General features: G+C 36.4%; 1 protein-coding gene across 7 annotated transcripts in view; it reads right to left on the bottom strand.

Annotated features, from left to right (window-relative positions):
* Positions 1 to 27,936, bottom strand: part of Fam13a (family with sequence similarity 13 member A) — a 328,573-nt gene that overhangs the window by 119,879 nt on the left and 180,758 nt on the right. The gene's annotated exons all lie outside the window — the stretch shown is intronic.

Here is a 27,936-nt window from a genome sequence, read left to right as displayed (position 1 = left end):
AGGGTGAGATAGAGAAAGAGAAATTTAAATGTTTTTAAAGTTAAGTTATTGAAGAAAGATAATTTTTTCCAATTTATTCAAAGTCCAATGTATTGATATCACTCCAGAAAAAAAAAATATCAAGCTGCAAGGAATTTAAAATACATACATAAAGATTATTACACAGTAAAGGGTCCATGTAAGGACAGACATCAACATTTCCAGGAGGAACTTTCAAGTGATATATGGACCAAACTACTCTCTGGGATTCTGAAACAAGTCCTCCCCAGACCACCCCTCCTTAGAACAATCTCTATATATGAAGAGAGACAACGGCAATGTGTCCGACTGGCAAACCAAAGTGAGGGAAAGAAGTAGTAGTTGGAAAGAGGTGGGGGAAAAAAAGGGCAGTGCTTTAATTTGGATCTGGAATGTTCCCCAAAGACCCATGCATTAAAGGCTTGACCATCAGCTTGGTGCTATTAGAAAGTGGTGGAAACCAGTAAGAGGCAGGGCCTAGCGGGAGGCTTCAGGTCACTGAGTTGTGCCCTCAGAGGGGATTGTAGGACACCCATCTCGTTCTTTTCTTTTTTTGCTTCCCAGTTACTACAAGGTGAACAGCTTGCTCCACCATGCACTCCTGCATTGAGGTATAGCTTCGCCAAAAGTAATGGGGCCAACTACCATGGACTGAAATCTCCAAACTGTGAGGCAAAATAAACTTCTCCTCTTTTAATGTTAACTGTCTCAGGTATTTTGTTATAGTAATGGAAAGCTGACTAACACAGGCTGAGAAACATTGAAATATAGGATGTCAGTGTCCGAAGGGTGTCCAGAGATATGTGCTATCATCAAGCAAAATAGACACGAATTTGCCTATAATTTTTAAAAATATTTTTTAGTTATTGATGGACCTTTATTTTATTTATTTATTTATAAGTGGTGCTGAGAATCAAACCCAGTGCCTTACATATGCTGCGTAAGTGCTCTACCACTGAGCCACAGCCCCAGCTTCTGCCTATAAATTTTATTGTGTTTTATTTATTTATTTATTTAGAGACAGGTTCTTACTATGCTGCCCAACCTGTCTTTGAACTTTTCAACTCAGGCAACCCTCCTCCCTCAGGCTTCTAAATAGTTGGGATGACAGGTGTATGCTACCATGACTGATTTGTAAGCCTCTTATGTGTGGCAAAGTGTGGTCTGATAAGCTTCTAAGTAAGGGAATAAATAGGAAAAAAATATAATCTTTTAATTGTCTTATATCTCTGGAAGCATAGGCAAGGAATACCAGGTTATATTGACTTCTCAGCACACCTTATGTTATGCTCCTTCCAAACTCCCGAATACTCACAAGCTCTCTGATTTCAGATCAGAAAGAATCTGAATGTAACCTATGTTCTTTACTAAATAATGTAAGATTTAGGACCTTGGATCGGCTATACTTGTTACACTGGAAGTGGTTTGTTATCTGTAGGACTTTCCTCACACTTGGCCTTACACCTGGAATGTCATCTTTTTATTATTACTGGCCACTTACAAACTGCCTAAGACCAAATCTGATCCTAACTTTCTTTGAGGATGAGATAACTCCATTGTCTATGGAGTTGCTCTAACTAACCTCAGGTCTGAATGAGCTTTCCCAGCTCTGGACTCCTGTGACACACCACTGCAACCTACCCTTGATTACTTGTTGCTGGACACCTTACCCTTAGTTGTCACAGGCTTTCAGCACTTATTTTGTCTCAATCATCTCTCAAGAAGGAGACTAAAGCCTGCCTCTCTTCCTATGTCTTCCCTTCTTCCTCCTCTCCCTTTTCTTCCTCTTCTTTTAAATAGTAGTATTATTTTTAACTTTTACCCATATATTATAGCAAAATTTTGGATCCATCAATAAATATTGTCAGACAATATGCTTTTCAACTGTAAGATATTCCCAAGACATTGACTGCCCAAGGAACTAAAATAATATACAAAAAATGTTATATGAGGAACATATTACATGAACATACTTAGTAAATTTATGTCTGCATGAGAAATAGATAATGATATATTAATAAATGCACAAGCATGGTTTGCCTATTAAAAATAAAATTAATTTTAAAAAAGCACTTACACACACCAGAAACATATGAACATAATTTGGCAAAACATTGCATTCAACATAGAACAAAATAAACACTCAATAAAGGCAGGTTTTATTATTGTTGCTATGTAAAATTTGCCCAAAAATGGTTATTGCCAATTTAATTGTTCAGAGAATTTCTCTGTAGAGTGTTCATAAGCTCACAAAGAAAAGGAAAGCAAGGAAATATTTTTAAAATTATCTACTTATAAATACATTTCTAGTGGGCTGGGGTCATAGTGCAGTGGTCGAGCATTTACATAGCATGTGTAAGGCACTGGGTTCGATTCTTAGCAATGCTTATAAATAAGTAAAATAAAGGTCCATTGAAACTAAAAATATATTTAAAAAATTTCTACAGTCCATAGAAATATTTGTCAAGGTTATTTTTTTCATTGACAAATAAAAATTGTACTTATTAATCATCCACAACCTATTTTTTAAAAATGTCTTTTTATAATTATTAGCACATTTTAATTGTACAAAATGAAAGGTTTCTTTGTGACATTTTCATACATGCATATAGCATCCTTTGATCATAGCTTCCCTATTATTGTTTTGAAATATTTATATACTGTGGAATGGCTAATTTGAGCTAACTAACATATACATTATTTTACATACTTGCCATTTTTTGTGGCAATAACTCTTAAAATCTACTCTCTTAAGCAATGATCAAGAACAGTAAGATTGGGCAGGGGTTGTGGCTCAGTGGTTGATGGCTTGCCTAGAATGTGTGTGGCCCTGGATTCAATTCTGAGCGCCACATATAAACAAATAAATAAAGGTCCATCAATAACTAGAGTGTTATTGATGATATTTTTAATAAAAATATTTTTAAAAAGAATATTAAGAAATATTTTAAAAGAAACTCTTTAAAAGAAATATTCAGATAAACAGCAAAAGAATATGTAAAGTATATTCATTTTCATATCTTTCAGAAAGGTGTTCTTTTTGCACATGACTATTTTTCATAAGAGTAGGTTGAAAAACCATAAACTATTGAAAAGGCAGTAAGTTTTCAAACTACCTAAAAACATATTTTAGACTTAGTTCTCTCTGTATTGAGTCCCAAGTTTTCCATTCTGTGAATATTTCATTAAAATAGGTTGAAAATAGGTCTTTAAAATAGGTTGAAAATCATAATTTTGTGCTTATACATGTTATTGCATTAATATTGATAATAATAATAATAATAATAATAATAATAATAATAATATTTTTGTTACTGGGGACTGGACTGAAACCACGCGTGCTTTACCACTGAGCTACATCCTCAGTCCTTTAAATTTTTTATTTTGAGATAGGGTCTTGCTAAGCTGTTGAGGTCAAGCCTTGCCTCAAACTTGTGATTCTCCTTCCTGAATCTCCTGAGTCACTAGAAATTCAAAAGTGTACCACCGTGCCTGGCTATTACATGATAATATAGCTATACTATTACTATTATTATTATTATGTAATATAGTTACATTATATTATATACTATAACTTTTTACAAGTGTTCCAAATTTGAGACAAACTGGGTTAAAAAAATACAACAGTAATTGCTTGGCATCATTTCATGGTATTAAGGGTTGACATTTTATGGTTAGTTATGATTTATTGAGTTCTAAATTCCATTTGACAGTTTATGTGGAAGTAAAATATTCTAGAGGAAAAAAATGCAGCTTATCCTGTTCTATCAGTTTATAGTAAAATAATCTTCACAGAGAACTCAGTTACCAGCAACTACATCAGTCTGAGTGTAATTTTATGATAATCCAGTTTCTACAGAAATAAAATGCACGAATAAAGCTCATAACCAAGAATTTAAAAGATAAACGTTATTTAATAGATCAAGTTGACAAAAGAACTGAGCTTGTTGGGGCTGGGGTTGTGGTTCAGTGGTAGAGGGCTTGCCTAGCACATGTGAGGCACTGGGATTGATCCTCAGCACCACATGAAAAAAATAAATAAAGATATCGTGTCCATCTACAACTAAAAATATAAAAAACAAACAGAAAAAGAACAACTAAGCTTGGGCATAGAGTGTGTCACCTGTTATTTATGAGAGAACAGAACTGTTAGAGAAAAAAAGTAACTCAGTAACTCTTAGATCACTAAAGTTGGGAAATTACATGCATGTTTCAGAAGAAAAGCAAACTTGAAAAGATGACTGATATCTTTCTGAAGGTGTACCTTGAAGACTATGGGGGCAAAATAATATAATAAAAGTTTAAAACTTGCTGTTTCACTAATGTAATTAATTTTATTTCAAATGCACTGATTTAGGAAAGTCCTTTATTTCAGCTGAAACTGAGCTTTTTAGAAACACCCAATTTGAACCAACATAAATTTGTACTATTCTCTCAGCCTTATAACCCAGGTAGGGGATTTAAAACAACAACAACAACAACAACAACAACACCAAAACAAATGCTCTTGGATGTTGGTTTCTGGCTCTGTATAGTTTGGTGGCAGTGGACACTTAGACTTGGAGGTGGCACTTGAGGCCCTTTTCATTACTGACCTTTGAGGAGGATGAAACCAGTTAGTCAAAACCACAGCGGGCTTGTGATTATAGTGCAGCTTAAAATGTTGGTTCTCATCTGCAGTTGATTTTGTCTGGAGACAGTTTTGGTTGTGATGGGGGGAGGGTGTGTGCTACATAATCTTAGTAGGTAGTGGCCAGAGTTACCACTAATCATCCTACTGAAGTGCTGGACAGCCTGCATCCATAGTGCTGAAGTTGAGAAGCCCTGTTTCAGAGGGAGCGGTAGGAAGAAACCTGCATAGAGGGAAACTTCATCTCTTTTCTTTTGTTTTCATCTTCCTTTTGCCTTTGGAATGTTAAGACATAATTCATGCAGACCAGCTGTGAACCAAGAAGCTGTTTGGGCCACTTTGTCTAGGCAGAGTCACTAGTGCCTAAATGAGCTTCAGCCATGTTTGCTGAGCAGAGACCCCCAAATATGGCCCAAACTCTCACTGTAATAAGTTTAGTGAAGGTGTCTGGTGATGCCCACCTGCAGCCTCCCTCACAACATGTACCTGCAATAGGAAAATGGCCAAGGGCCTGGGACACTGACAGGGAAGTGATAACTGACTTTCTCTTCTTTTGGAGTTGTAACGGACCTTCACTTATTTGCACCACATGTTGTTTCCTTATTTTAATAACCTCTTTCTCTATTTAGTAATGCAGTAACTTTGACACTTGAAGGTAAAAAATTATGAAATCCTATAACGAAATCTCTGAAAAATAGTTTGCTCTCAAGAATTCTGCCACTGGCCATTTTAGATAAGGATCTAGGTATATGTTGTGTGATTTATGTCCACAACTAAAGTATAAACAAATTCCAGAAATCTTTAGAAAAGTACATTCCATGCATATCTTCTCAGGCATAGAGAAACTCTACTTGTAGCAACTTGAGCTACTTTAGTATTTAAGATGCCACGGGTATAGAAACAAAAAGAAATGTACTTTGAAATGTAAACTTACAAAGTACTTTCTTGTATTATGGTGTTGCTTCTGTTATAAATAAGCATTTATTGAGCACTTACTCTGTGCTAGGTATGGATCCAAGAATATGACAAAAACAAATCCATTTAATTCTCACAATAGCCCAAGAAGGCAGGGATTATTGTTGTTACCATTTCAAAGATTAAGAAATTGAGACAAAAAGCTTTAATTATTTGTCCCAATGATCAAGTGTCAGAGATGCAGTTAATACCCAGATAGACCTCAGAACCTGTGCTTATCCACTACTCTATATAACTGGTTACATGTTAAATGTTAGAATTAAAAGAAGAAATAGCATTTTAAGATGAAAGTCACATAATCTCCCATAATGCAATCCATTTTTTAAAAAAAAATTTTATGGCATTGGTATTTAAAACTAACTTTCTTTCTTTCCTTTTTTTTTTTTTTTTAAGTTTAGCCCTTTGGCCCTCTCCGAATCATTTCAGAAACACAGACTTAGAAAAAGATGCACTTATATTTTAATGTGTTAATAGGACAAAAAAATTATTCATTCTAAATAATCAAATTACCTGTTCTAGGTAAATTAGGGTACACCTTATAACCAACCATGGTTTTGTCATTAAAATATCTATGAAGTATTTAATGAGATCAAGAAATACTTTTGTTACCCTGCACGAAACTCAACTCAATGTGGATAAAAGACTTATGCACTAGAACAGAGACTCTGTGCCTAATAGAAGGAAAAACAGGCCCAAAACTTCATTATGTGAGCTTAGGATCTGTCTTCCTTAACAAGACACCTAAAGTGAAAGAAGTAAAATCAAGAATCAATAAATGGAATTGAATTCAAACTAAAAAGCTTCTTCTTAGCAAAGGAAACAATCAATAATGGGAAGAGAGAGCCTACAGAATGGGAGAAAATCTTTACCACACACGCCTCAGAGCTCTAATCTCTAGGATATAGAAAGAACTCAAAAAACTTAACACCAAACAAAACAAAACAAATAGCCCGATCAATAAATGGACTAAGGAACTGAATAGACAATTTACGGAAGAAGAAATACAATCAATCCACAAACATATGAAAAAATGTTTATCATCTCTGCCAATTAGAGAAATGCAAAACAAAACTACTCTAAGATTTCAACTCACTCCAGTCAGAATGGCAATTATCAAGAATAAAAGCAATGATAATGGTCAGTGAGAATGTGGGGAAAATGATATGCTCATACATTGCTGGTGGGGCTGCAAACCACTATGGAAAGCAGTATGGAGATTCCTTGAAAAACTTGGACTGGAACCACCATTTAACCCAAGTATCCCACTCCTTGGTTTATACCCAAAGGACTTAAAATCAGCATACTACAGTGACACAGCCATGTCAATATTTATAGCAGCACAATTCCACAATAGTTAAACTATGGAACCAACCCAGATGCCCTTCGACAGGTGAATGGATAAAGAAAATGTGGTAAATATACACAATGGAACATTACTCAGCCTTAAAGAAAAATGAAATGATGGCATTTGCAGGTAATGGATGGAACTAGAGAATATCATGCTAAGTGAAATAAGCCAATCCCCCAAACCAAGGGCCCAATGTTTTCTCTGATAAGTAGATGCTGATCCACAGTAGGGTGAGGGTGTAGGTAAGAATAAAGGAACTTTGGATTTGCAGAGAGGAGTGAGGGAAGGGGAGGGGTTCGGGGATGGGAAGGACGGTGGAATGAGACTGACATTATTACCCTCTGTACACTACGGGTGTGACTCTGCATCATATACAGCCAGAGGAATGAGAAGTTGTGCTCCATTTGCGTACAGTGTGTCAGAATGCATTCTGTTGTCATGTATAACTAATTAAAACAAATTGAAAAATTAAAATAAGAAATATTTTTGTTATCATAGATGAGTTCCGTTAGCAAATAAAAATGCATCCAGAGTTAAATATATACCCCCAATAACTAGAATCATCTCCATACTTAAACACACATGAATTAATTTTAAAAGTCAAAACCAAATTTTGTCACAGTCAACACTACAAATATTTTCAGATGGTTTCATCTTCAAGAACTGGACAAGGAATTCAAGAGCAGAAAAGCCATCCAGTAATGTGAGGCAATTATTTACCCCGATAAACCAATACGACAGAAAAGAGACGCTTGATTTTTACACATCATCCTCACACAAACCTGTTCCTGTGACAATAGAACAAGAAGTCACAGGGACGGAGTCTCTGTTCCATAAGACAACGTGGAGCAGGAATGATCTGCCCCGTAGGACAAAGAACAGGGAGGGCAGGGCAGGTAAGAAGCAAGGGAGACTGTTTCTCCAGCAGGAAAGCAGCCTCTCCAAAGTAGTAGCTCCTTTTCCTTTTGTGGAAGTGGAAGGGTCTTTCTAATTATTATAAATGTCTTCTCTAGCCAAGTGATGTGCATATGCATCAACTGGAGGAAACTTTGTAATAATAATTTAGTAAGGTATTATAAGACAATATTGTTAACAAATCGTTATAGTAGATTGATGAAGAGGTCTCAGGAGTTGCCCTAATCACTGTTCAGTTGTGGCGACTCCATTCCGAAACCACAAAACTCCCAGTGTGTTCTTTTCTTGAATGCCATATTCTTCATCAGGTAATTTGAGAGTTGATTAGAACAGGGCAGAAAACTATATTCCAGGCTCAAATGATAAACGAGATTGGGACAGAAAAGTTGATTTTGAACACTAAGACCTGCTAAATAAGGCTCCCTAGACCTCATTATCCTTGACCTTTTCTCTCCTCCACCTGTCACTCCCATAGAAGAGGGCAAAGCCTCTTGCCTCCCCTTCATGCTTATTAAGCTCACAATGTTCACGAGAAGCATGAAATAAATAGAGCACCAGAAAAGAGACCGTGAGCTCAGAATTAAAAAAAAAAAAAGATATTTCTAGTTTAAAAATCTTTAAAAACATTCTCTAACTGGAAAAAAAGTTTTTTTTTTTTAAATCAGAAATATTTCATTTAGCTTTTAAAAGATGAGGTATGTTTAGTGAATTACCATAACTGTCCTCACAGGGAATTTGATGAATCTGTTGTGCACTAGTCATGGTGTAGCTAATTAATGTTCTGTTCCAGGTTTTTATCTGTGAAAAGTATTAATGTGTTTTAGGGACTATTTCCATGGAGAAGGGTTGTGGGGCAGCTCCTTGCACATGGCTTCCTCCTCCTTATTTTATTTTATTTTATTTTATTGATAGTAAAAATGGGTCAGTGTTAAACAAAGTTGCAACTAATTAAAAATCTCCTCTTTCAGGTTTTGGGGCAACTCTATACTTCAGTATAAAATCAATTTAACTCAGTTTGTTAGAAAAATTATACATAAAAAGACAGAAAGTTTGTAACTTTCACCAAGTTCATCTTGAAACAGAGTTCCAACAAGTAACAGGTTCAAGCCAGTAAGAAGCCTTTTAGCACTTTGTTTTCCTCAACTTGGTCTCTCTCACCTCCTTTCTCCTCTGCAGAATGGAATACTACACTAGAAATGCTAGCCTGCTTTGTTAACTGCTACAGACCTGCCTCCTGGAACAGCACCCAGCAAACAGTAGGCAACCATTAAATGTTTGTAGAATGAATGAGTGAATGAATGAATGAACAGATGAACTAAATAATATCACCTACTTTCCTCCGAGAAACACTGAAGGGTTAGTCATGGGTTCTTATCATAAAGCACATGAATTCTATTGTGCAAATCTTGCTCTCATTTTAGAAGTTTCATTTATATTCAATTTGAAAATCTGTCAGTGTAAAAACCAGCGATGATACATTTACAGAAATGGGAAGCACTTACATTCATAGAGCATGAGACTTGTTATCACAGGACCATGAGTCAGGAAGGTGTACTAATTCCATCCACCAAGGTAGAGTTGTCTGTCCTAGAGTTTCGGCTCCAGGAAGTCTCAGCTCTCAGAAGCTGCTCACCAGTACGATTTGGACATGGAACAGTGTGAGGCCTCTCATCAATACTGACCCAGTATTTGCTATTTGACAAGAGTTATTAATTCAATTCCCTGACTTAGGTCTTTTATCAGGAAAAAAAAAATCAAGCCAAAAGTAACTGAACCAAGTGCTTTAGGAAGGTAGATAGGAGACTTTAGTAGGAGGGCCAGGGAGGACATGCCTGATCTCAAGAGAATCCACAAATTTTCAATTCTATCAGGACTACAATATTTTGCTTAAAATTTTTATTGTTTATTTCTAAATTTATTATTTAATCTCAAATATACAATCCTTTGACCTCAAATTCTGGCTAATTTAGAGGATGAGATGATGGGGCCTTAAATCAAACGGTTCTCTGGAAGTCTGTCCAAAGGGAAGCTACTGAAACTGGGTGGAGTCTCACTAAGCATTCAGGGATTCTTTACCAGGGGTGAACATTAGAATATGCTTTGAGGTTTTAAAAGGTACACGTCCCTAAGTTCATTTGTTTTCTAGTCTCAGGTAACATATCTTAAGACTTTTTTTTTTTTTTAAAAGGTTCTTAGAAAATTTAATGCTGGTTATTAGTTTTAAGTTTTGTCAGGAAGCAAAATAATCTCTCTGTGAGGTTTCTGAAAATAAGTGTTAAAATAAAAGCAAACTTCACATTAAATACCTGAACCGCTTGATTACGGCTGGTTATGCAAAAGTCTTATATGCATATGGGAAAATTTCAGTGAAAATTTAGGAAATTAGATGGTTAAGTTTGAGTCATTCAATTTTAGAGTTGAAGAGGGAGTTTACTCCAATTTTCCTTTACAAAGTAAAGTTCATTGGACAAGAGATACAATGAATTTGTCCAAGGTTGTACAATGAGATAGTCGGAAAATTGGTTATTAAAATCCCTTTTTCCTGACCAAAGGGAGAAATGAAGTAATGAGTTGTAAAATCCAGGACAAATGGAATGATTACTTGTAGTCCAGGGAGGCTTTCTTTACCCATTGGAGAGCAGATGGATGGTACGTTATGACAGCAACATCTGGGGCCGTGAGGGCCACACTACAGCTGTGTGGAGTTATAAACTGAAGGGTTCTGGGCCTCTGCGATCCCATGGAGCCACATTACCAGTCTGGGCCAAACAATTTATTTGTTTAAACAAACCAATGTTGTTTGGGTTTGATATTATATACAAGAAAACCAAATCCTAACTAATGCAAAATTTTGTTCAAATGCCATTTTATTACTGTAGCCTTCTCTGATATTGTAGAATAAGTAGCAAAGTCTACCTTGTGTGCTGCTTCCCATTTGCTTGACCTTGTTTTATCTCTACTGCGTTCCACACTATCTGGCACACTTTGTATTTACTTGTGCTTATTTATTTGTTGTCTTTTCCCACTAACCAGATACCAGTCCCAGGAGAGCAGGAACCGTGGTTCACTGTTGCAAACATGGCAGAATAGTAGGAGAGCTGAGGAGGACATGCCTGATCTCAGGAGAATACACAACTGCTTACTTCCATTGGTCAAAACCTAGATACACAGTGGTGCCCAGGGGCCAGGGAACTTAGGGAATAGAGTCTTATAGTCAGGTTGCAATATAGTCAGCTAAAAAATCTAGTTCCTGATTACAAGTCCTAGAGGAGAATCAATCTTGGGAGGCCATTAGTAGTGCTGACCACAAACTTAAAAGAAATAAAGGAGTGGTCCAGGGTCTGGGGTTGCTTGCCTTGCATGTGTGAGGCACTAGATTCGATCCTCAGCACCACATAAAAGAATAAATACATAAAATTATATATAAAAGGAGTGGCCCAGAAGGTTTTCTGGGAAGAAGCAGTCCAGAGGGGTTGGGAGAGAGTGGGCAGAAGCATAGCACAAGACCCTAAGGAGATGCAGGGTGAGTTTGAAGAATAGTAAGGAGCCCACTGTGGCTGGAGCTAGACGAATGAGACAACAATGGCAGGAGGTGGGTCAGCAGAAGGCCCAGATCATGTAGAGCTGTAGGCACCTTCAGGAATTTGGCTTTTATCCAGAAGGAAATAGAAAACTTCTGGAGGATGCTGGGCAGAGAAGTGATGAGGTCTGGGCTGAAAGTGTGGCTCAGCAGGAGGGTGCTGGACAGGCAAGTGTGAGTCCTTGGTTCCATCCCCAACACAGCAGTAAAACAAACAAACAAACAAAAAATGTGACTTGGTGACATGACCTCACTTTCGTTATGATAGGATCTTCTTGGCTGCATGGAGAAAAGGCTGTAGAATGGAGATAAGAAGATGAGCAAGGAAGTATCTGAGATGCCTGTGACTCTGACCAAAGAGATGATGAGAAAAGATGAGGCTTTGCATATATTTTAAAGGTGGAGCTCACAGGAGTTGCTGATGGACTGGACAGGAGGTGTGTGCCAGGTCAGAGTCAAGGATGACTGTGATTCGGCCTTAACATTGAAAGGATGGAACTGTCATGGAACTGGAAAAGAATAGCAGGAGGCCCAGACTTTGGTGGGAAATCTGGAGGTTAGCTTTGGACATGCTAAATGTGAGACATACATAAGATGGGCAGTTGCATGCTGGATTAGAGTGGACAGGCCTGAACTAAAAGAATAAATCCGGGAGTCAGCCATAAGTAGATAGCAATTAAAGACCAGGAGTTGGAAGAGATCACTTAGGCAGTGACTCTTGTTAGAGAAGGGAAGAAAAGAGTATTAGCAGCTGACTCCCAGAGTACTCCATGCTTAGAAGTCAGAGATAGAAGATCCAGTTAGGGAGACTGGGGAGTAGAATTAAGTAGAGGAGAAACCAAGAAATTGTCCTGAAAGATAACAGGAAAGGGTTTCCACAGGGAAGGAGTAAACACAGTTACCTTAGACCCAGAAATTCCAAAATGCATGTCCCCATAAAAATTTATACATGAACATTCACATTGGCTTTTCTCAAAATAACCCCAATTCAGAAACAACTTAAATGCTCAACTGTTGTTTAGATAAGCAAGATGTCTACATAGCCCTATAATGAAATATTTTCAGCCACAAAAAGGAATGGAGTGCTGACATATAATATAGCAGAGGTGAATCTTCAAACATTGTGTAAGTAAAAGAAGGTAGAAACAAAGGACACATATTACATGATTCCATTTATAGGAACTGTTTGGAACACACCAACCTAAAGACAAAAGGCAGACTAGAGGCTGCCAGCAGATGGGGATGGGAAGTCTTAGAATTGGCATGAGGTTTCTTCTGGAATGATAAAACGTTCTAGAATTAGATAGAGTTGGTGATTGTACAATTCTGTGAATATACTGAAAACCATTGAGCTTCAACTTTAAAAGGGTGAATTATACAGTACATGCATTATATCTTAATAAAGCTGGTTAAAAAAAAAAATAAGGAGAGGTCACATGGGCCCAGTTCTGCTGACAGGGTGAAGAAGATGAAAATTGAGAACTGACCACTGGATTTGGCAATGTACTGTTTCATTTTGTACCAGGGATTGATAGAGTGGGTTCCAGGCAGAACAGAGAAGAGGAAGTGAAAACAGTGAGCCTGTGTAATTCTATGGAGTGGTGCTTTTGTGAAGAAAAGCAGAGGAAAGAAATGTTTGCTAAAATGGCCTGTGGAGTAAGGGAGTATTTTTTTTTTTTAAATGGGTAACATGAGAGCCTATTTCTGTCCTAATGGGGATGACTCAGTATTCAGGGGTAAAACTGATGACTGGGAAAAAGGAAGAAGGAGGGGATCGGTGGGACGCTCTGCATAGGTCAGAAGGAATAGGATCGGGCACAGGGTGGAGCAGCTGGCTGTAGGAGCAAGCACAGCCCATCATTGGTGACGGAAGGACGGAGTGAGCACTGTGGCCACAGCTGGATGTGAGGGCAGAAATATCTCTGGATGTTCTCAGTGAAACACAAAGCAGGGTCATCATCTGAGGGTCAAGGGGTAAAGGAGGAGATGGAGAGGCTTAGGGCCAAAGATAAGATTCCATAGGGTTGTTTACAAGGGAGGAGGAATGCATGGTTTGGGGAAAGCTGTGGGGCAAGGCCTGAGGGCATTTTGGAGGCTGACAGCTCCATGAGACCTCAGTTTGGCTGTGTGAGTTCCTCCAGCTGTGCTCAGCTGCTAGGATGGGCAAGGAGTGGGACTGTGTGGTTTTAGGAGGGGTGGGATTTTATGGTAGTGGACGCCAGCTATTCTTGTTCTCTATTCTTGTTCTAATGGCCTGCTGCTGTCCATATTCGAGTGAGTGATCCCTGAGTGTATCTTTCTCATATTCATCTCTTCTGCCTCTAACTCTCTCACATATAAAAGATAATTAGTGAATTTTACAAAAGCAAATTTATTAATTTCTTTGTTGGTTTTTCTTCCCCCTTCACTGATGCCCTAAATGTACAGGGATGAATCCGCTGGACTGATCTACTTATAAATTGCATGTTCTAAAACTATAATCAGTTTACCTTACAGGTTTCTTTATATTTAAATGGAACAAAATAATGTGTTCAAAAAGTCATTACATTCCCTTTTCTAAGCACTAATTAAATGAATTCATCAAAGCACTAATCAAACATGAAAACACTTTTTGATAATGTCATTCATGTGTTCTTAAAAATATTACCTTACTCTTCTTGGCATAAATATGGGAGGAAAATAAAGCAGAGAGAGTTAACTGTCCAGGAGAGAGAAAGATGTTCAGATTTCCACGCTCAGAGGTTTTCCTCCGGAAAACGTCTAGAAACCGTTCTTTGCCTCCATGATTAGGAATGGTAATTACATGGACTCTCTGCTTATCTAGTGACATGCTTGTATTTCTACCACAAATCTGTAAGTGAAGGTAGATGAGGGCACCTCCCATGTTCCATTGGTGGCCATGAAGGGACGCTCCATTCAAAGCTACAGAGAAGGCACCGTGTGATACAGAGCAGCACACCCACGTGTGAGCGCTTGTGAACTCGAGTTTTGAGTGGAACTGCCAAAATGTGATTAAAGGGATAAAACAAATGCTATTTATTTATAATCCAAGCTTTCTTTTAATGTAGGCTTTGCTATAAACAAGGAAAGCTGATGGAATGTTTTGTACTTCTTTTGCCAAACTCTGAAATTAATGAACCCTTGTCTAGAGAGCTTGAGGGAAATTGCAAGGCTGGGACTCTGTGTAGGAGGAGGTTTCTTTATCCCAGTGCCATGCACTGCGGCAGAGCCACAGGGCAGTGCTACTTCTTTGACTTTATAAGATGTTTGTTCTCAATGGGTTAAAAGCTATTTCCATTGTCATGAATAAAAGAGAACATTTCATTTTACAACATATTCAGGCAGGAAGCTGGCTTTGAATTTTCTCCCTGTTGCTAGCTCTAAGATTTGGGGAAGGTCCCTTAACTTCTCTGGGGCTCAATGGCCTCACCTGCATAATTAAAAAACCTTCATCTCACAGGCTGTCATGAAAATTAATGAGATAATTCGTGTATCATTAGTACCTAGAGCAGACTGGGAGCATAATAAATGATTGAAGTGAAAGCTATTAACTTTAATAATTAATAAAAATAATAAAGGACTATAAAACTGGGGAAGATGTGTCATTAGTATCAAATTATCCCAAAGGTTTAGTCTTAAATAGCATTCTTCAAATCTGACAACAATTCAATTCAGTAAGTATATACCAAATAACTCTACTATGCTGAGCCTTGTGCTGGCCCTGGCATCATTGGTGATGCCAACTCTAGTCTTAAAGAAGTGGCAGAGCCTAGCAGGGAGATGGGTTTGTGGACATCTACTTGAAATTGGCATAATAGTAATAGCTAACTGTGGAGTGCTTTCTATAATGGTAGGTATAATATTTAAACCCTATAAATGTATACTTTCCTCGAATTTTCAATTAAAAACAACCCTATGAAATAAGAACTGTTATCCATTTTATAGATAGGAGAACAAAGACACAGATAATGGAAGGAACTTGCCGAAGGTCACCAGGATCGTAATTGAGTAATCTAGGATGTGAGTGATAGCAATCTGATTCCAGAGACAACAATCTTAACTACCATGCCACACTGCCTCCTTTGTTTAAAAAAAGTTCAATGGCAACCAATATTTATTGAGCACTTACACCCAGGTATCACTAAGGATACACAGAAGAATAAATGAGACCTAATTTCTGTACTCTGGGGTGTGTAGTCTAGTGGGGAAGACAAATATTAATCATGTAACTGCATGAACATGTGCATATGAGCTATGATAAATGTTAGGAAAAAATTATAGGTGTTAAGTAATAAATGTACAGTGTATACCATGTTATTGGGGAATACACACAAGGCAGACCATTAATTCTGTCTTAGGTAGACAGAGGTGAAGAGGGAAACCATTGTAGAAAATAGGAACAGTGGAAGAAAAGGCATAGAATAAGGAAAATAAATAAATAAATAGATAGATAGATAGATAGATTTTTCTTGGTTTTTACAACCAGTGATAGGCAATTACTAATTGCATTCCCAATGTCCCTGGTTGGAGTTCTATGGGGGGTCCTGAGAAGGTGACTCCTCTTGTGGCTCTGTGGGTGAATCAAGTGACTTTGTAGTGTACTGTCTTCTAGCCACAGTAATTTGTTCAGGATGGGGAACCTCAGGAGTCCTCTTGGGAATGCTAGGACAAAAGGTTCTCTCTTGTTCTGCTGCGCATGGTGGTCCTGGGAGGGAATTCTCCACAGGTCTCTTGTATTCCTGCATGTCTGGAGCAGAGGCACTGAGTGCATCTGTTCTGAACCCTCTTCCGGGGGATACTTGTCTAGTGAGCAGTCTTGGAAGATAGGGTGGTCTTTCCAACTGGAACAAAGACTGGTTTACTCAAAGCTTTGAACAACAGTATCTCCCTCTGAAGCAAAGGGCAATTCATGCTTACGACCCATTATAAAGGATTCAGGTTCCTGAAGTTCAGGATTTGGTTCCTATAGCACATCCCTGTATGAGTAGTAGTGTCATCTAATTTTCTTTGAATCACTACTGAAGTTTGGGTAAACAACATGAGAAAATGCTGGCCACTGCTATTGCTGCAATTAGTGGACTGACCCAGGTGTATGTTGTTTTCTATCAGCTAACACGTCAGCTTGCTAAAGTAGGGTAAAATATCTATTCTTTCAGGTCTCAGTGGGTAGTACATAGCTCTGGAAGCCATTGGGAGACTATTAGAGGAAATGGCCCTAAGATGATGCTAACTTTATGGAATGTATAGAGATGGGGAAAAATCAGTATAAAGATGGGAAGAAATTAGGTTGTTAATGGACACCATTAAGTGATCATGTCAGCATCTGTCAATGGCTTAAGTATATGAACTAATACTTTTCCTTTGTTGACTAAATAATTTGCAATTATGTTTTTCTGCTATTTGAAACCATAGGTATTCCTGCTTATTCCATTTGAAACTATATCTTTAATTTGAAAATATATCTGATTTAAAAGCAATGCAAATGTGGAATAATCACATGGTACTTTGTGGCTGAATGCTAATGGTACAGAATTATCAATTTAAAGATCACTAGTATATCTGAGTGTTTGGCAGAACTAGCATATGAAGGGTCAATTTCTGCAAGAGTTCTACAGTAAGTAGAAAAGAAAGCAAACAAATAAAACCAAAGAGTTTTTGGTTGGGAGAGCATCATTAGTGAAAGTTTTTGGTTTGGGGTTTTAGTTTTTATTTTTATTTTATTTTTTGTACCAGGCATTGAACCCAGGGGTGCTTAACCATTGAACAACATTCCCAGCCTTTTTTTTTTTTTTGTATTTTATTTAGAGACAGGGTCTCAGTGAGTTGCTTAGTGCTTTGCTGTTGCTGAGCCTGGCTTTGAACTCACGATCCTCCCGTCTTAGCCTCTGAGTTGCTGGGATTACAGGTGTGTGCTACTGTGTATGCATGGCTAAAAGTATGTTGTTAAATTGAACTAAGGTGTCCTATTTTCAACTGTTTAACAGCTCCAGCAGAAAATAAGAATCTCAATTATGAAGTTTGGGTAGATCTACGAATTTCTAGGTTCACCAGGGAACTAACCATGTGATTAGAGGATAGAGACTTTTCACTTCTGGGGAGGAAAAAGAGACTTGAGATTGAGTTCAATCACCCAAAGGCCAAGGTGCCTATTTAATGACAAACTCCTTAAGAAGCCTAAAATGTTAGGTTAGGACAGCTTCTGGTATGGTGAATACACAGAGCTGCTGGGAGAGTGGCATGCCAGAAAGACCTTGGAAGCTCCATATCTTCCCTAAATACTTTGCACAATGTGTCTCTTCCATTTGTCTTTATTACTGAGTTGCATCCTTTGTGATAAACTGGTAAATGTCAGCAAAATGTACATCAGTGTTCTGAGTCATTTTACCAAATTACCGAACCAAAGGAGGTGGTGTGGAACTTCTGATTTACAGCTAGTTGGTTACAGGTACCAGTAACAACTTAAGACTTGGGATTGGCATCTAAAGCTGGGGGTCGTCTGGTGGCTACTGAGGCCTCAATCTATGGGGCTTAAGTGAATTCTGGGCAGTTAGTATCAGAACTGAGTTAAATTCTGCATACTGCTGAAAATTGCTTAAAACCAACATGTTTAGTGTCAAAATTATGGAGAAAGTATAGAATAAAAACCCTTTGATTTTTGTTTTGTTTTTGGGATAAGAGGATGCAAGTTCCCTGGAAACAGGATGAATAAACAAAGGCCTGTTTAAGAGTCATCAGGGTAAGGATTCAATTAAAGGGTTTTGACATGAAGCAGAGAACAAGTTTGAGTACAAGTTTCATGATGTTCTCAGATCCCTAAGGGTAAATTTGAAGAAGAGAATCAAATAGGGGTTTATTTTAAGAATAAGAAGTAAGCAAAAAGTTGAAACACATAGAGATAACAGAACTAGAAGGGAGAATAAATTGTTTACTCATTTAACAAATAGTGTTTATGCCAGGAAATACACTGGGCTGTAGATACACCAAGATGAACAACTTATAGTCTTGTTCTGAGAAAGCTCAGAGTCCACCAATAGGTAGACAGAGAAGTAGTCAAGGGATTCTATGCTGCATGGGACACAAGAGGAGGGATCATTTCCCATCAGGGAAAAGGATGCCAGGAAAGACCTCAAAGAAGAGTCATTTGTGAGACTAGTTAGTGTTTGGCGGAGCTTCCAATATGTTTCTTTAATCCTTTATCTAAACCATACCTTTATTAAATCAGGATAATTGCTGGCATTTCACTGTAAGCTTGTAATATTTTAGCAAGGAGTCATCTTTGTTTATTGCTAACTCCGATGTCCTGCAGAAAGAGCATGTGCTATTTTTCAAAATGTGTTTTTCTTCAAAAAAAACATAATGAATGAAATGTTGCTTTCTCTGTCATTCTTAATTGTCAATAAGAAACTGAAAGGTGGTAACTAGTAATATTCTAGGCAAAAAAAAAAAAACCCACAAACAAATTCTATTCTTCCAAATATTTCCTAGCTATAAAGTGACTTGAGAACATCACAGAGTATTTCAAAGGCGTAGTCAACAAATGGTGATAAAGAACACAGGAAATATTCATGTACAGCCACTCAAAGAGAAAAAAGAAAATATCTGTGAAGAAATCTGGGACAACTTTAACTTGGATTAAACAACAACAGACGGTTCTCTAATCAAAATTATAGTGAAGCTTTGAAAATTTATTTTCCTTATTCACATTGTCTATTGTTATTTTTGTCTTAGTCTGTTCTTAGTAGACGCCTTTACTGAGAAATGACTTGTTGTAAAAGTGACTCATCAGAGGAAAATGTAAAGGAGGAACCACTGTGAATTCTTAATTATAAGAGTCTAGCCATTCTGCTAAGAATAATTATAAGAAAAGAAAAATAATAAATGATGGGGAATATGATTTTGAAGTAAAATAATAAACTCATCTGCTTGCAACTCATAAATAATTTGCACCTTATAGTCATTATGTAAGTTTTAGGTTAGCAATATAGATGTAAAATCGGGCCAACAGAATACAGAACAACAATAAAAGTCCAACCATATAAATTTTGAGTTTTAATATCTGGTAATGGTAATAGCAACTGATGAAACTAATGATAATTCAGATGTTGACACGGATCTAAGAAAATTATGCACTTACATTAGAAATTGGGAAACTTTTTCTGTAAGGGGCCAGACAGTAAGTATTTTATTGGTCATATCATCTTTGTTGCAGCTATTCAACTCTGTCCTTGTGGGTGTAAAAGTGGCCACAGACAGTATGCAAACAAATGGGCATGGCTGTGCTCCAATAAAATCTTATTTACGAAAACACAGTATAGAGTGGATTTAGACTTTGGGCCATAATTTGCTGACCTTTGTTTTTCAACTCTCATTTCTTGCATTTTTTTCTTTTCTCCCTAGTTTCACAGTGCCTACACAATAATCATAAAATTTTATATTATTTAGAATTCCAGCATTTAGTTTGAGCCAAATTTTATATAATTAACCTTTGAAAAATGATTATCAATACATAATTCACAATGTGTCCAGAATACATAAATATTCTCAATCCTAGTGGAAAACAGGAAAACGTTTTACATCCCAGAGCGAAACCATTTCAGATCTATCATGTTGTAAGATACTGCCCCATGTTTACCAGGTTACAGAGCAACTGGAACTCCCACATGCTATTTTTGGTGGAAATAACAATTATTAAAGCTGTTTCAGAAAGCACTATAGCAACATCTAATCTTGCTGAAAGTGTGTAGATGCCTTAAAATTTCAGTACTAGCTATATATCCTGATGACCTATATTAATCTAAAAAGTTTGACCCAGCTATCTCACTCCTTGGTTTATGCCCAAAGAACTCAAAGTCAGCATACTATAGTGACACAGCCACACCCAATGTTTCTAGAAGCTCAATTCACAATAGCTAGACTATGGAACCAACCTAGGTGTCTCTCAATAGATGAATGGATAAACAAAATGTGGTATATACACTTAATGGAATATTATTCAGCTTTAAAGAAGAGTGAAATTATGGTATTTGCCAGTAAATGGTTGAAGTTGGAGAATACAATGCTAAGCAAAATAAGCCAATCCCACAAAACCAAATGCTGAATGTTTTCTCTAATATGAGGATGCTAATTCACAATAAGGCGGGGGTGAGGGGCACTAGGAAAGAAGAGTGTTACCTTAGATTAGGTACAAGGAAGTGATGGGACGGAGGGGAGTGGATGTGGGAATAGGAAAGATAGTGGAACGAAACAGACATTATTACTTTATGTATATGTGTAACTGCATGACCAATATGATTCTGAAACATGTACTCTCAGAAAAATGAGAAATTATATCCCATCTATGTATGACAATATCAAAGTGCATAAATGCATACTACTGTAATATAAAACTATAATTAAAACAAATAAAAATGTATTTGCAGTGTTTTTATAATTTTACAATAACCTAAATGTGGACAAGGGATAACAAAATGTAACATAGTCTACAATGGAATATTATAAAGGAGCTAAATAAATATATGGTTGATTCTCATTATTTGTGATAGTTATGTTCTATAAAGGTGCTGTGAATACAGGATAAGGGAAAACTAAATCATGGTTCTTGTGAGCCTCTGGTCATATTTTTGCTAGTTCATCAAAATGTAACTTTGTTTTATATGTGTCTCTGCTTAAAGACACCTTATTTATTCATTAATTTATTAACACTGAATTCACAACCAATGACACTAACTTATGCCTGACAAAGTGTATGGGATACTCACAGCCTCTGTAACACAGAGGATCACAGCATTCTTGTGCTTAGGGACAGTAGAAAGTCCTTCAGCATAACATGAGGGGACCATTTTAAACAGTGACATCATGTACAAAAAACTCAAAGTGGGAAAAACATGCCTAAATACACTCTGAGCTGAAAGGAGAAGGCAGAGCAACATTGCTAGTGTTGATTTGGGGGTTACAAATAAATTGGAGTGAGTTGGTAAATTTACAAATGAGGAAATCACAAACAGCAAGGACCACCATATTATACCTACATATACCAACACACATCTATCTTAAAATGTATTGAGGGGAGAAAGCAAAATTGGAGAAAGTTATGTACAGCATAATACTTTAAGTAAATATAGATGATTTTAAGGATATGTGTATATGTAATAAAAGTATTACAACATGTCCATCCATTTTAGGATGTAGCTATGTAGGAGAAAAACCAACCAATTAACCTCATTATTTTCATTAAAAAGAAAACTAATATCCCAAGGGTAACATATATTGAACATTTTCTTGTAAACTATAATTGCTTTCTGAAACTTTAGGGGCTATGATTATATTTCATTGTATCAAAAATCATTTCTAAACTCTGCAGATATAAAAGGCAAGATTAATTTTGCCAAGGATGTTAAAATACCAATATTAAATTGAGTGTCTTATCTTTGTTTTCCAATCTGGAAAAAAGAATGATTGATGGTCAGCCTTTAAATTTTGCCAATGTTTGATCAATAAACATGATTTTATGTGCCCCATCAAAGTCTTTAATAAATACTGTCAAAATACTGCTATGTTGGCTTTAGCATTCTATCAATAAAGAAAGTTTCTACATTTTCTCAAAAGATCATGCACTCCACAAGCCACAAAACATGTTCATTCTCTTCCCAGCCGTCCAATAAGCACTTTTCCCTTTGTATCTACCCAGTTGGATATGAACATCTTCCCTCCATTTTCTTGCCATTTACCAAGTCTCAAAGGGTTTATTTATTTTCCTTCCCTACTTATCGCTTTAGTTTAGACTTTTCTCATTTCTCATTAGAACTACACCTTCCTAACCAGTCTCCTCCTTTTTAATCCACTCTCTCTGTTGTCAGGGGTGGTCTGATCTTATCCCCTGATGGAAACTGTTCACTAATTTTCCATTTCCTATGGTCTAGAGTCTAAGCTCTTTGGCATCAAATGAAGGTACTGACAATTTCTGCAGGTTCCCTGCCGGCCCGTTTCCTAGACATGCTACACCCTGCAAACGAAGAGGTTTGTCCCCCCTCTTCCTTCCCCTTGTACGTGCTGTTCCCTCTGCAATATGCTCTTTTACAACACTTAAATTCCATCTTGACTACTCAGTATGTACATTTCTCTGTGACTTCAACTCAGGCTAATAGCACTAATCACCTGTCTACGTAGAAACGACTATGACTCCTTATTTATGCAGCAAATTCCATATGCAGGTGGAGCAGCGCTAACCCAGAATGCTTGTAACCAAAAGCATTTCAAAAATTTTCAGGCTTTCAAACATTTCATATACATAATGAGATATCATGAGGTGGGATCAAAATCTAACCTAAACATAAAATTCATTTATGTTTCTATATATACAATATATACATAGCCTGAAGGTAATTTTATATAATATTTTTAGCGTGCCTGTACGTTAACTGCACCTGTCACATGAGGTCAGGTATGCAAGTTTCCACTTATAGCAACATGTCAGTGTTCAGAAAGTTTCAGATTTCTTAGCACTTTGGATTTCAGAATATAGATGGCCATTCCTGTATATGCCAGTGATTTTTAAACTTGTATTTTTTTCTCTGGACCTCTCGTTTGTGTTACAAACCTATACCCAACCATGAGCTACAGTGAACATATCCATTTGCAGAACTGTGAATCTAAAGCATGGAAAAATTGTAGAGTATAAGGTTAATACCAGGATTCAAAACCATTACACTACATGATCTCCAACCACCTATTACCCACACAAGAAGCTGAGAGTCATCTCCATCTCAAATACGTACATTTCTCTTCATCTCCACCCATCCTAAGCTTTCATAAATTATTGCCTGGACAACTGCCAATTATGTTCTAATTGGTTTTCCCACTTCTACTTTTGCCCTTTCCCAATTATATTACCATATAGAAGCTGGATTTATATTTTTTAACATAAATTTAATTATAGTCCTTATTTAAAGTTTATCAATGGTTTTCCATTTTATTTTGGAGAAATTCCCAAATTCTTACTAACCTACAAGGCCCTTGTTCAGCTTTTTGTGTAGAAAGCCTCTGTTTTTCTCTCTGGGCTTCAGCCTCTTGGTGAAGTTGTTCCACCCAGAACCTTCTTGTGCATGGTCACTATATTTGAAATGCTCTTGCAGCATTCTTTACCAACACTTATTCTGATTTGGTGTCAAAAGAAACATAACTCCTCTCAAGAGGTCTTCCCTGATGGATCTGCTCACATCGGATACCCTTGTTAAGTGTGACAGTGCACTATTTTCTTCCAAGCAATTTAGACATGTGTAAATGAGTACTAGAATGCTAGTCTGTATTCCTCATTAGTGTGAAAGCTTCATGTATCACATTCAATATCTGAATGCTTAGATTCTAGGTCAATTCCTGGTATATGGGAGACAAATATTTTGAAAAAATGAATTAATGCAGGTTAAAGAAAAACTGAAGAGATAATAAAAACAGACATGACTCAGCATGAAATGACCAAAAGAATTTGCTTCATCAGAAGGTGAATGATTTAGAACATGCAAATAAAATCATTATGTGCCCAGATAAAATAGAACCAACCAATTACAATAATATGCATAATTTAGATCATTTATATTCTCTGTGTTTATGTCAACTTTTAAAATCCTAAATGAACTTTAAACCAAGACTATGAAAATATAAATTTAACATTTCTAACCTGAAGCTATGATCTAAAAAAATTATTCCTCTGTGCTTTATTTTTTCTTAAAGACATTTAATATTTTGTTTTTTAGGACCAATGATTGAATCCAGAGGTGCTTAACCACTGAGCCACATCCCCAGCCCTTTTTATTTTTTATTTTGAGACAGAGTCTTATTAAGTAGCTTCTGGTCCCGCTAAGCTGCTGAGGCTGACTTTGAATTTGTGATCATCCTGCCCCAACTTTCTGAGCCACTGGGATTACAGGTGTGCGCCACCACTCCCAACTAAGATAGTTAATATTTTTATTGAAAATAAACAGCAATGACTAAAATTTAAACCTAAGAGGAAAATAGTTCATGAAGAGTACAATGTCACCATTTGATAGTATCAATAAAATCAGGGAATAAAAGACTATGCTCAATATCAGGACAACATAATAAAGAATGTCATGCATGATATCTCTTATTGGTTATTCTGCCTTAAAATCTATTCAATAGACCATAGTCCATTAATCTTAATATATACCCATCCTTTGGTCATGTCACATTTTTACTCAAACCTTCACTGCAAATATTTCTAATGTACAACTATTTCACACAGTTATGCAAGTAAAAACATTAAGGTTAGAATTAAGAGCTATGTGGGAAAAGTACATTGAGTGGAAAGATATTTCACCAAATAGGAAATATAAGTAATAAACTTTCATAAGAAATATATAGAAATTTATTTGTAATAAATAGTAAATTCAAAACGGGGTCTTGTTTTTAGTCCTTTTTCTTGTAAATTAAGATTAAATTATAACACTTATTGCTCAGGAGGATTGTGCAACTGACATTCTCATATTTCCTAGTGACTGAATATTTTTTAGAATTCTTCAGCAAAAAACTTAATTTAGCATTATGTCTTAAGGCCATAAAGTTTTTCTACCCTATTAATTAGTAAGTCTGCTTTTAGCAATCTCACTAAGAAAATAATGCTAAGAAATAAAATTTTCACTAAAAAAAAGTTAAACCTAACAGTATATATAAGCTTGAATACATTATAACACTAAAAAAGTCTGAAAAAGAACAATGTAAGAATGATCATCACTGTAACTGTGAAGCTTAAACTAGTATAAATACTTATAATAATATATTATCGGGAAAGAATAAAATAAAATGCTTATAAAATATGAATATATCTTTCTCAAGTATAGTTATGTACATGCAGAAATGAGGCAAAATACCATATATCAAAGTGCTAATAGTGATACTGTTAATAAAGGTTAGGAAGGGGGAGTTGGATTTTTTCCTTCTTTTCTCTATTGTTCTTTTTTATTTCAATGATATTTAAGTTTTACAACGAAGTTAACAAAGAGTCTTCAGGGGATCTCCACTGCTATTTGATAAGATTTAAATTTCTGAGTACCAATCTCCTTACTCCTATTCTACCTCCATCTTCTTGAATCTCACACTGTTTACTTACCCCCATTTACTGCATACAGCTTTAAACAAGGCCCCTCATGGAGCACCAATGCCACCACTCATTGTGAGTTTTTGTAGACAAATGAACAAATATTATCTCATTTTGAACATTTTCGGGTTCACTCTCTTCTGGAGAATGTTATTCTTTAGTTAAAGAAATTTGGTACTTTCCTGAAATTCTACTTCCATAAAAGACTCTTTATTAGAGCAATAAGATATTTAATTTGGAAACAGAAATTAGAGTCCATGGAGACACTATACCAGGAAGGTATTTTTCTCTTATAGACATAGATTAATTAGGTAATTTTATTTTCTACTTATCAGATGTCTTAAAATAGAAAATAGTTATTTCAATAAATCAATTTAAAGTTATATTCTACATCTAGAACTTTGCTTTTTTACTTAAAATATATTCCTTTAACATTTGATAAGCAAAGTAAACTTGAACATTCTCCACGGTGGTTTTCAATATAATTATTAAGTATAGGTAATGAATTAGTATTATAATAATTAATACAACTTTTGATGGTTGTTTTAGGAATCATATCTAGCATCCATAAGCTACTTAATGTCCCAAATTTGGGGTATAAGAGTCCTCTGTAGGTTTCACATTTGTAACTGATGGTATCGGGGATATAGAATAAACATTTTTTTTAAAAAACACAATGAACAAGAAGTACAAAATTTTGGAGTCTGATGATATGAAACAATAAATAAATTTTCCATAACAATAACCACACTTTAGGTCAGGTGTGACATTTCTGGGACATCCCACTAAAATCTATAAAGCTTATTACATTGTGAGTTTTGGAGGCTAGCCTGATAAAGCTCTGTATTCTCAATAGCACGGTTCATTCACAAAGTGATTTTCAGAATATATTCTGGGAATAAAGAAACTGTGCTCATTGGGAACTGAAATAGAGCCAGTTAAATTCCATTCATATACAATTATTTCAAAATGAACCCCACTATCATATATAATATCATGCACTAATAAAAATATTTAGAAAAAAGAAGTTATGCTTAATCAGATGCCTTTACATACAAAATGAGTCTAATATTGGTAAATGAGAAAAGCTGCTATCATCCCGGAGAACAATAATGGTTACTTTAAAATAGTTCATAGCTTTCACACTTAAGAAAGATTCTGTGTCATGAGCTACATTTGAAATAACAAAGAAAATAAAGGTAACTTTCATTAAGCCTTATAAGCTTACTAAGTCTTTGGCAGTATATTGATTTTTAAAATATATTATCTTTGATCCTCACAATAGCTCTGCAAAGCAGGTAGTATAACACATTAAAGCACACAGAGTGATAGACATAGCAGGGAATATGAGTGTGAAAAATTCTAGCTTCAGGATCAAATATACCAGATTTCTACAATCTTAGAGAAGTAACCTCTGTAAGGCTGTTTTATAACCTATTGAAAAAGAAAGAAGCTGCCAGGCACAGTGCCACATGCCTATAATCCCAGTGGCTTGGGAGGCTCCAGGCAGGAGGATCATGAGTTCAAAGCCAGCCTCAGCAACTCAGTGAGGCACCAAGCAACTCAGTGAGACCCTGTCTCTAAATAAAATATAAAATAGGGCTGGGGATGTGGCTCAGTGGTCAAGTGCCCCTGAGTTCCATCTCCAGTGTCCCCCCCACCAAAAAAGGAAAGAAGCAGGAAATAAGGTAGAGTCTTACTCTGCTTACTCAATATTGGTAAAGGTATCTCCCCCAAGCACATCCTCCAGGAGGTTTCTGCCCTATTGTGGCTAGGTACAGCAATGTGGCTCATTCTGGCCAGGGGGTTCTGAGAAAGAGGAGATACAGTTAGCTTTGGGCCAGCACATTGAACTGTCAATGTAAGGTCCTGCAGAAGTCTGCTTTCTCCTGACACAGTAACTGGTCATATTTGTGATAGCTGACTCTGTCAAGTCTGGATCCAAGTGATCAGAGTCAGTGGGAGCCCCTTTGTCCAATCAAATTGGACAGCAGAATGAATTTTTAAAGATGCTGTTTTAAGCACTTAAGATGCTGGAAGTGTTTATCACTGAAGCACAACCAAGATGAAACAGACTGGAAGGGGCCACTTCTATCCTACAGTGTCGTCAGGATTTAATGAAATAACATGAGAAGCATTTTCAATGTTTATCATATAGAAAATAGTAAGTGAATGTACCTTTATTATTATATTATTATCCTCTTTTAACAAATTAGAATACTGAGATCACAAAATATTCTGTAATATGCTGAAGGATATACTACTAGTAGGTGACACAGTTGTTTCTGTATGACTTTGAATCAAAGATCTTTTCATGAAGACCTTCTTTAATCATCTGACTTGCACAAAGAAAAGCCTCA

This window comes from Ictidomys tridecemlineatus, chromosome 9 (genome assembly GCF_052094955.1).
Source record: "Ictidomys tridecemlineatus isolate mIctTri1 chromosome 9, mIctTri1.hap1, whole genome shotgun sequence".
Taxonomy (NCBI): domain Eukaryota; kingdom Metazoa; phylum Chordata; class Mammalia; order Rodentia; family Sciuridae; genus Ictidomys; species Ictidomys tridecemlineatus.
Note: the sequence above shows the minus strand (reverse complement) of the source record. Positions and strands in the feature narration are given on the sequence as shown.